This window comes from Fundulus heteroclitus, chromosome 3, assembly GCF_011125445.2.
Source record: "Fundulus heteroclitus isolate FHET01 chromosome 3, MU-UCD_Fhet_4.1, whole genome shotgun sequence".
Classification (NCBI taxonomy): Eukaryota; Metazoa; Chordata; class Actinopteri; order Cyprinodontiformes; family Fundulidae; genus Fundulus; species Fundulus heteroclitus.
The window spans coordinates 24,471,629-24,482,073 of NC_046363.1; the positions used below are offsets into that span (position 1 = coordinate 24,471,629).

At 38.1% G+C, this 10,445-nt stretch overlaps 1 protein-coding gene across 4 annotated transcripts in view; it reads left to right on the forward strand.

The window, feature by feature from the left end:
- adam22 (ADAM metallopeptidase domain 22) overlaps nucleotides 1–10,445 on the forward strand; it is an 88,786-nt gene that overhangs the window by 5,584 nt on the left and 72,757 nt on the right. The window lies entirely within an intron of this gene.

The following is a 10,445-nucleotide window of genomic DNA, read 5'->3' on the forward strand; positions in this document are numbered from 1 at the left end:
TCTTCCTGCAGCAGCTCTGAAACGGATCCTGGGCAGACGGTGGAGGACACACCTTTTTTGGCTCCTCTCACCGTCCTCTGCAGGCCTCGTCTTGTCTGCCATGTTGCGGCTGGAGCTCAAAGCTGATGCAGCGCATCAACAGACTCTGCGCCACAGCTCAGTCGAGTGTTGGAAGGATGTTCGTTTCAGTTTCCTCGGAAAGTGCCGTCCCTGCTGGGCCTCTTTCACAATCTGTGATACAAGGCCTAAATGTTGACTTAGTTGTTGAAACATGATAATGACACAACTTCCACACTATTGTCAATGTTCAAAATGACATTTCTAGGTTAAAGTCGACTTGGACTTCATGTTAAATGTGAGTCTATCAAGCATGCGGTAAACTAACAGTGTGGATCTGAAAAGCGTTTAAACCCCCTGAAATTGTTCACATTTTGTTACGTTACAAACTTTGAAAAACAAGATAGAGACACAATCTTTCTACCAATTTCAACCACATTTTTTCCAGATAAAAATCTGAAGTCAGCATTTTTATTCAGCCTCCGCTCTTTTTTATAACCCAACCCTTTGCAGGGTTGGGTTATAAAACAACGTCCCAAGCTTTGGACATCTCTGAGTGCTGTTCAGTTTATCATCCGATCACCCAGAGCCGCAGAGATCCACAGCTCAAGTTCAAGTGTATCTGTTGGCAGGGAAGCTATTAGTTCTGACCTGTTTTTTTATGGAAGCAGGGCAAAAATAAACCCAATTTTGAACGAAAGCCGTAATTAGTGCTCAATGCAGATTGATGTAAACCGTGTCACGGGAACAACATCAAAGTTGAGCTATTTAGCCTACATCCAAAACACTGTGTGGGGTAAAAGTAACACTAGACATCACCCTGAACATACAAGCCTTACAGGGAAACATGGTGGTGCTAGCATCATGCTTCGGGTTGTTCTTTTTTTTTTTCAACTGGGAGCTTGAGATATTTTGCAAAGAGGAATTTGCAAATACATCAAATAGCTCTTGATGTGCAGATCTGGTAAAAACCTACGTCAAAAGAGTTGCAGCTGTAAGCCAAAAATGGCTCCACGCAGCTTTGATTCAGCAACACTGAACAAAGATGCACGTTGCAATTTTCAGACTTTTGTTTATAAAGGACTTTTCCTTCCACTGTACAGTTATTTCCTGTTTTGTTTGTCATATAAATGCTCCATATATTACAAGTTTGTGATTGAAAAAAAGAAAAGAAAAAAAGTTCACTGGGTGTAAACATTTTTGCAATATACAGTGATAATGAATTTTACCTGGGGTTGGTCATAGCGGTGCAGCTGAGCAGAATCGTCCTCGGCTTTGGACGGATACGCCTCGCCAGTTTTTAGGATCACTTAGAGAACATAAATAAAGGGTGTTGTTGTGTGCCAAAGCGGGCTGTTCTGTCCTGAATAGCCGTAGTGGATATGTATCTGTGTGTGTTTGTATGTCTGAATTTATTGTGTGTCGGCGTGCATGTGTGATTTAGAGTTTCCATCATAATAGGAAGTGATTTACGGTAAAGGCTGTAGAGCGCCTCTGTCAGACACTGATATTGATCACAGCAGCGCTGATGGAAAAGCTCACTCCTCATTTCCTCTGTCCCTGACACTCATCCTCCTACTTCTGAATTGCTTCTACCTCTTTCACCTTTTTTCGACACACACAATCTTCTCTAGGCATCACTTCCCTGAGTCACCGATCAAAATTCAAGCTGAAAGCTCGTGAACGTACATAACGACGCTTCCTGCTTGCTAATCACAGCGGAAATTACTCTCCTGCTGGGTGAAATCTTACATGACAACAATTCCCTGGTCTGAAGGGAGCCGTTGCTTTAATTCCTCCCACTCCCAGAGTGATCCATCAACCAGTCATTGGTGTGAATGTGTCACACGTAAACATATAGTTCTGGTCAGAAGAAGTTGTCATAGACATGGATTTCCCAATAAAGCTACATTTTTAAGGACTTTAACAGTTTTTTTTATGATTGCACAACAATTTTAGAGAACTTTAGAAGCAATGTTTGGTTGCAGATGTACACATAGGCTCAATTATATATATCCCCACTCACTATTGTTTGGATTAATCTCTCGGTCAAATTAGAGATGGGGAACAAATTACAAAGTTTCTAAAACCATCAATAAGCTTCTGGCTTAATTCAGGCTGGATATTTAACCACATGTCTTGGCATGACTGATGATGCTTGTTTAAACCGTTCAGCTCCTGGGGTCTATACATTTTTTTTTTTAATAACAGCTGAGTTGTCATTCTAGAAGCTGAATGCCAGCCTACCTTATTCATTTCCACACAGTTCAAACACCGAACCGTTTTCGAAGTTTTAATGATCTCAAATGGGAGGTTCCTGGGATGTTCAGGAACAATTCAGGAACCTCCAAAGCTGAAGGGGATCCTATAAAGGAAAATGCTGAAACTGTTACTAGTTTAACCTCAGCCTGGACCGAGAGGGGTGTGAAAAAAACAAACAAAAAAAACAGTCCCTTCTCCAAAATCGACACTTTCAAGCTGGACTAAAATTTGCTGGTGCTCTGATGGACAAGCAGGATGCTTTCAGGGGAAACTTTTTTGGGCCAGACGAGACAAAGGTTGAATTATTTGGAAACAATAATTAGAATAATGTCTGGATGAGTCCAGGTGATGCTTTGAAGACTTAAGACCCAAGCATCAAGCATAGTGGTGGCAGCGTCATGCTGTGGGTCTTACGTTAGAAGCCCGTTCACAGCTACAAAAGGCATGTTGCTTCTTTCTCTGCAACTTGCCGATGAATATTTAACCAAATATTAGGGGGAAGTTAAATACTTCAGTTTTATGTGAAGATATGCAACAAATACTGGCGTGCCCAGTTCTTTAATAAATCAGTAAAAGGTTCTGAGTGTAATTGAACATGCATTAATATTCTCCTGCACAGTTTAATGTGGAGTAATTATTAATCTGTGTGAACCGTCTGGACTGGGTTTTCCTGAAAGAGGTCTCCCAGAATGCGACTAAATCTAAAATCATCATCAATAATAATGAAACTTTTAGAAGTATTTTGAAGCTCATGGGGAAAAACAGGAGGTATTAACAGAATGGGAGGTTTTATCAACATCTGCTCAAATTAGGTGGTTTTGATCATCATGGCTGTGTAACAGGAAACTGTAATCTCTGCTGGCTGACATCATCGTGATTTTTTTAATGGTATTTATAGATCTCAGCTTCTTCTCAGTCAAACCTAAACAAGCGTAGTGTCAGGAATGATCTAAAAAAAGCTCTGATAAAACATTTAAAAATGATACCAGCAGTCATCAGCAACTACTAAGAAGCTTATTAGCCTCTGAGCAGACACTATCTCTGTGTAATTAACATTTCTGTAATAATGAAAAAGGTGAAGACATGAGTGCAGAACAACATTTCCTATTTGTTTAATTTGTAAAATCCTGGTAGCAGACGCAGAATTAGTAATTATTCGGTTAATCAGTTATTAACTTGTTGAATATTTCCTTGTTATAGTGTCTAATGTCAAGAATAATCTGGATAACATTAATCTAAAAAAGTTTGTTTTAGAGCAAAATTGTTTGCGTCCTTCTCTTATGTTTTTGCGTGCTGCGTACCCCGGGCTAATGCTCTTCTTCATGGTTCATGGTTTGGGTCAGAGGGTTGAAACCTGGACATAATCTGGTGTTTCAGCAGAATAATTAAACAAAAACAGCTGAAAACTGGTTTAGGAAGGGATAAAGCACTCTAACATTAAGCTTTGAAATTATTTTTCAACACCCAACCTTAATCCTAATAAAAATGTGTATATTATTTCTAAAAGCTGTTTCTTTGCTGAGAAACCAAACAATTTAAATGAACTCTGTAGTTTTTCCCATGAGGAACAGTCAAATAATACAAGGTTTTATGCCAGGACTTGGTAAATACTTTGCTGTACTTAAATTATGAAGCTCAGCAAACAAAATTGTATAATGGCTAAACATAAACTGAGTAAATTCAAAAAAGCAATTTTCACATTAGGATTTCATTCATTAAAGGAAAATGGCTATCCAAACCTATGTAACCGTCTCGGGGAAAAGTAATTGACCCTCTTGCCCGATCATGAATTAACTCTGATTAAACTTCATTTTTTTAGAAAGCTAGAAAGCTCAACTTCTCAGGCCAAGTCTGATTATTTCCTGACCTGCAGATATAACAAGTCATTTAAATAATACCTCTCTAATGGCTGAAAGATCTAGAAACAAAAGCAGTGCATCATTAAAAAATAAAATTAAACAACAGTTTTAAAACAAACTCGATCAGCATCAGTTTGTGAAGAGTTCACTTTGGGACGTCAGCGAACCAACGGCATGCATGGGAGGCTCCAAGGCCAGAACCACTGCTGACCCAAACAAATGCACAGCTTTCTGTCTCATCAAAGCCCCATCTCACGTTTGCAAAAAAACCCTAAATAAAACCAAAAAACATCTTGATGATTCTCAAGATTTTTGTGACAATGTTCTTTGGAGGAGACAAATGTGAACCTTTTTTGTAGGAATGTGTGTCTCATGTTACATCTGACTTTAAACTACCACCCTTTCAGAAACAAGCCATCAAACTGAGAGTCAGACATGGCGGTGCTAATGTGAGGCTTCCTCAAGACCTGGACGACCTGCCATAATTGTTGGAATCATAATTTTTATCTTCCTGGAATAAAAATTTCCAGTCATCAGTACAGGACCTTATCACTCTTTAGTTCTGCAGCAGGACAAAGATCCAAAGTGCAATAACAAGGCTATCTCTAAATGGCTCAAAACAAACAAAATTACATTAAACACGGCGTGCATACTTGAAAACCTTCTGATGTGGCTGAATTCAAACTTGCATTTAAATGTGAGGGGGACAAAAAAAAGTAAATATTATTTTTTTTAATAACACTGCAAGTGTTTGAGTTGCCAAATATTGACCCTGCGTGATTTTGTCGAAATTGACCATAAATCAAAACTGGTGCACCCAGTTCTTGCTTTAATAAATCACTGATGTTGTTTTGTTGTACTTCTCATTCTATGGTTAAAATTAATACGTAAAAGGCCAAGATTAATATGATATTCCTGGCCTGGACTTTTCCCATAATAATAACTGAGAATCCTGCATGTCTCCGTTCCTGCCTCAGTCCCAGTCCTCCTGAAGCTGAAGGAAGCTCATCATTAATGCATTCCTGTTCCTGCTGCCCTCAGCCCTGCTTTCTGTCCTCCTTTTCCCACACTCTGCTGTGAAATGATGTCCCACTCCACAGCTGTGCCAGTGTTGTTTACAGATCGCTTTTTTAATCCAGACAGCTGACGAGGATGTGTGGGCGCACGATACGGAGGTGTTTCAGCTGAATGGACCGACGGTGATTTTCCGTTGTCTCCGTTATCAATGAGTGGCACTGGAGGTGCGTCTGTTTTCTCCGGTTCACTGTTGCTTTGAGCAAACAAGACAGGTGCGCTGTTTAGCTTCCTTTGCCCACTCCGTCTGCAGCGCTGCGGAGCTCGCTGCCATTTTTCCATCCTTGCTCAGAGATGGTGTTGAGCCTCGCACTCTGAATAATGGGAGCGTAGGCGTCCTGTTAGAAATTCATATGCCTCGTGGCTCTTGGACACATGTTGGTTGTTATAATCTCAGACTCCAAGATGTGAGGCTCGGTCTGTTGCTGAGGTTCAGTCTGTACCTTTTACATACATTGATGGTTGCTCATAGATGGCCGTTGGCTTCTTTGGAGAAAACCCGGATGGTATCAGGTAACATAAGTTGCAACAACATTTGGACCTGATGCTCATGTTGCAACATCATAAAGACATCCAACATAAAGCAGCAAGATCCTGTCTTGTTTTAAGGTTACATTTTGACTGATTTTCCTCTGGAAGTTTAAGGTTTCAGCCCAAAATAATTGATTGGCGCTTAAATAAAATGTATGTTTCAAATAAATTCAGAACTATGTAAGGAATTACTTAAAGGTGAAAACGATGTCACATAATCCCGCTGTTCACTATGAATACTACTGTTTTATTCTGACTTTTCTTTTGACTCGCCCATCTGTGTGTTCAGAGTGTGAATATGAAAGGATCCTCTGAGACAAATTATGCAAAAGTCAGTCTCTTAACAGCCAAAGGTATGGATATAAATTGCTACCATATAGCTGGCTTTGCCTCAATGCTTAATAATTTAGGACAAAAACTGCTTTGTTTGTTTAGGCAAAAGCATTATAAAAGCTCAGGGCATCGCTAATAATACACTACTGTAAATAAAAAATACAGATAAATGAAATCAAATGTGAAAGCTGAGCATTTCATAGCTTTATTTCCATAATCCATATAAATAGAGGAGATTGATTTATACTTCTTTGCAACAGATGTTTCAACAGCGATAAAAATATTAAAACAAGAAAAAGACAATATAACATAAAAAGAAAAAGTACATTAACTTTGTGCAAAGGTGTAATAGAAACCAAATGCATGCATGTACATAACAAGGCAGTTGTATACATTTCATTTATCATAGGAAAAAAGATACCTATATAAATCAACCCGGCCCTTTGTAATGAAGTATATGCTCCCGTAGTTAAATCATGAATAAATTGCAATCAACCACATTTTTTAAGTCAGCCAGTAAGTTCACTGGAGGCATCCAGGCTTGATTACTGCCAGACCTGGTGTTGTCTGACCAATTAAAATACTTTATTTAATTCACTAGAATTTAAAGATCTTTGCATATTCTACTGCAGCAACACAAAAGCTAAGGGAGTGTGGTTATAATCTTGTGTCTTAAAAGTACACAATTACAAGGGAAAATAAATCAATATGCTGTAGTTTGCATAGATGAGTATGAAATCGAGCAAGGAAGGGACTAAATGACAGGGAAGGATTTACCCTTCCTCACAGATTTGTTCATTTGCTAGTAGGATTTAGTTTCAAAAATTTTACGATGTTATATAATGTTATATACACTCTGAATGTTAGCATATTTTATGTTTTAGATACACTGTGTCACATGGCGGCTAAAAAAATCTGTCAATAAAAAAAGGAAATAAATAAAAAAATAAAAGTGTGTGGATCCTCAGGGATCCATTCTCGGACCATTTTACTCATAACAAGTCACCGCCAGCACAGAGTAAGGAGTATTACAACATCTCACCACATCTAAGCTAATGAAACACAACTTTGTGTCTGTGTGTCACCACATGGGGCGACGGTGGCGCCGGACTTAGGGAGCTCCTCCTGTAGTTGGCGGGTTCCATTCCCTGCTTCGACCGTCTCAGTTCTTGTGTCCTTGGGCGAGACACTTCACCTGAATTGCCTGCTGGCATCGTTGTATGGCAGCCTCACCTCTGTCAGTCCGCCCCAGGGCAGCTGTGGCTACTAACATAGTTCAGCACCATCAGGGTGGGAATGTGTGCGTGAATGACTGACTAGTGTAAAGCACTTTGGGGTCGTCGGACTAGATAAAGCGCTACACAAGTACAAGCCATTTACCAATTACATGACCACAGTCCCTACAGCCACAGAGCCAGTGTGTCCATAATAGCAAATTAGCAATTTAATAATTTAGCTTGTTATTGTTGTACTTTTCTTTAATTTTCTTTCATTAAAAGCACTTTTAATTGCTTTGTGTTAATAAACTTGCCAAATGTTGCCTCAGAAAAAACCAAAACCAAAACAACAACCCCTCAACACATCCACTCAGTATAATTCTCTGTGTAATTTAGGGTCAGCATATGACATCTGAGATGTAATATGAGATGTTTATGTAGATTATAATGTTTTCCTTTTATGCAGTTTGGTTGAATGTGTTATTGTTTGTGTTTTGTCGATTCATTTATCAGATGGAAGTGAAGTGTGAGGGTCTACAGGGAGAGGGAGTAAGGAGGGAGGTTTTATTCTCCTTCATCTCTTTGTCCTTCATCCTCAGCCAGTCCTGCAATTTTCCATTCATGAGACTGGAGTGTGCTGCTCTGTGTTGGGGGGTTGCTCCCCTTTTTTAATCATTTCCAACACACACACGTGCTTCAATGCCCTTGATTGCCCCACACCCACTCTCCGTTCAGCCCCGCCCCTCCCATCCCCACCTGCTCTGTCTGAATAATGGATGGTGCTGTAGCATTAATGAAGATTGTGTTCACATGTATGTGTGTGCATACGTGTTTCTGTGAGTGAGTGCGTGCATTATAGCTCTGGTTTCTGCTCTGTCATAAGTAGAATTAATACATTTAACCAGGACAATCGGCAACAACTTTGTTTAAAAAAACAACAACTAATACTTGGTTTGTCAGAGTTGTTATTGCTTTTTTATTTTAATATTAAATACCTGTATCAAAATATTTCAGTCAGCAGTGTACAAGAAGTGCTAAAATACCTGTAGGGAGCCCCTTTTTGACTCGTTCATTGGCCTTTATTTAGCCTAACAGAATTCAGACTTCTATTTTGTGCATCCAAAGATAAAAAAAATCCTAACAAATACCATCCATTTATGACGTGTTAAATGCAAAGTCATTATGCTCTGTGACTAAACCAGCATCTTCCAAAGGCAGCAGAGCCCCCGATCCTCCACGGATCAGGGAACATGCCTGTGCTCAGGACCTTCAGATGACTTTTCTGTGATAGACACCGGGCCTTAGCTGCTATCTTATCAGGCGTGACAGTTTCCAGCATCAGCTGGGGCCTTTTGTCAAAGATATGTGTAATATATCTGTGATTATAGGTGTTAGAAATAAGAAAGCTAAAAGGATAACTAACAGGAATAAACAATCATACTTAGAAAGTCATTAATTGTCAGATGCAACCTCCCACAGAGACAATATCAACCACTAAATCATATAAACTGTCTTATTAAACATTAGATCTCTGTCAGGAAAATCACCTTTAATCAATGACTTCATTACTGACTCTAATCTAGATGTTGCTTTATTAACAGAAACATGTTTACATTAATTCAATGAAGCACCTATTCTGGTAGAGTCGACGCCTCCAAACTACAATTTTCTCTGTGAGAGCAGACAGTAAAGGAAAGGTGGAGGAGTGGAAACACTGTTTCGTGATTCACTAAAGTGTAAAAAGGTGTTTCTTTGAAAATTCAACTCTTTATGATTATGACTTCAACTTTCACGTTGACAACCCTGAAGTGCAAAAGTGTGTCACACAGTTCTTTTAAATCAAGATTAAAAACACATTTGTTTAGGATTGCCTTTGACTGCCCTAGTTAAACTGTTTTACTGAAACATCATTAGTTCCACTTTGTAGTCCAACTGTTTTTAATATTTGATTTTAGATTTAAGTTTCCATTTTCCCATGTTTTATTTTGTTAAATTTTTTCTACATTTTATTCTAACTTGCTTTTATTCTGTTTTTATTTTCCTATGTTTTAATCATGTAAAGTACTTTGCGTTGGCCTTGTACTGAAATGTGCTATACAAATAAATTTGCCTTGCATTGCCCTATAAACTTACATACCAACTATTAGTAACATGGATAATAAGCCTCTTCACTCTGGCCTTAAAGTACATTTGTTAATGAGCCTTCTAGACGTCCAAGAGACATATGGGCTCTGAAAACTATTAATAATACGAGATACTTTTCCTTAAGTGTAAGTTAATAAAATTGCATGATTTTGTAGATTATAAAATTCTCCAGGTTTTGTATAAAACCAATAAGAAAATATTGAAAAAGAGAAAGTCAGTATAATCTGAAAGGGACAGATATTTTTTTAAAGACCCTGGTTCAAAACCAAACTCATGGAACGGACCGTCACAATAAAAGCAATTAATTTGTGGAATATAGAATATAGAATAAAGAAATTAAAACGTCATGAATGATGACTGCATTAAAAATAACAAATATGAGAATGTATAAGTTAGGGTTCACGCCAATTATGGAAAAATATTTATGACTATATTACATTTTGAATATTTTTAAATACTGTAAATTATAATTACAGCAAGTGTGAATAACTGAGAAAATATGGACGTAAATACTTTAAAAAAGATTAATTACCAGAATGGATGTTGAGTTGTTGTAAAATGAATTAAGGCAGATATCATAAGATTGCTCTTCTGGGTTCCTTTTCATTCAAGATGCATTGATTTGGGAGTGTTTGCCTTGTTGTGTGTATGAATTTTAAAGTTATCAAATAAATAAAATTAAAAATGAAAAAAAAAATGAAATGAAATGAATTTTACTGCACTGTTCTTTGCAGAATTGTATTAATTTGGTCACGTTGGAGAATTTTTGAGCATGAATGGTGTGTTTAAGGTCATGCTACTCCAACTCAAATCTATTTAAGTAAATACTTTGACCAGACCATCTTAAAAAAAAAACTTAATTTTGTTTAGGGATGCTTCATATATCGGTACAACGGTATCACCTGATGCAGGATTGTTGGCAGAGAGCAGAGGTGATCCAGACAGGATCGGGCAGTTTCAGAACCGA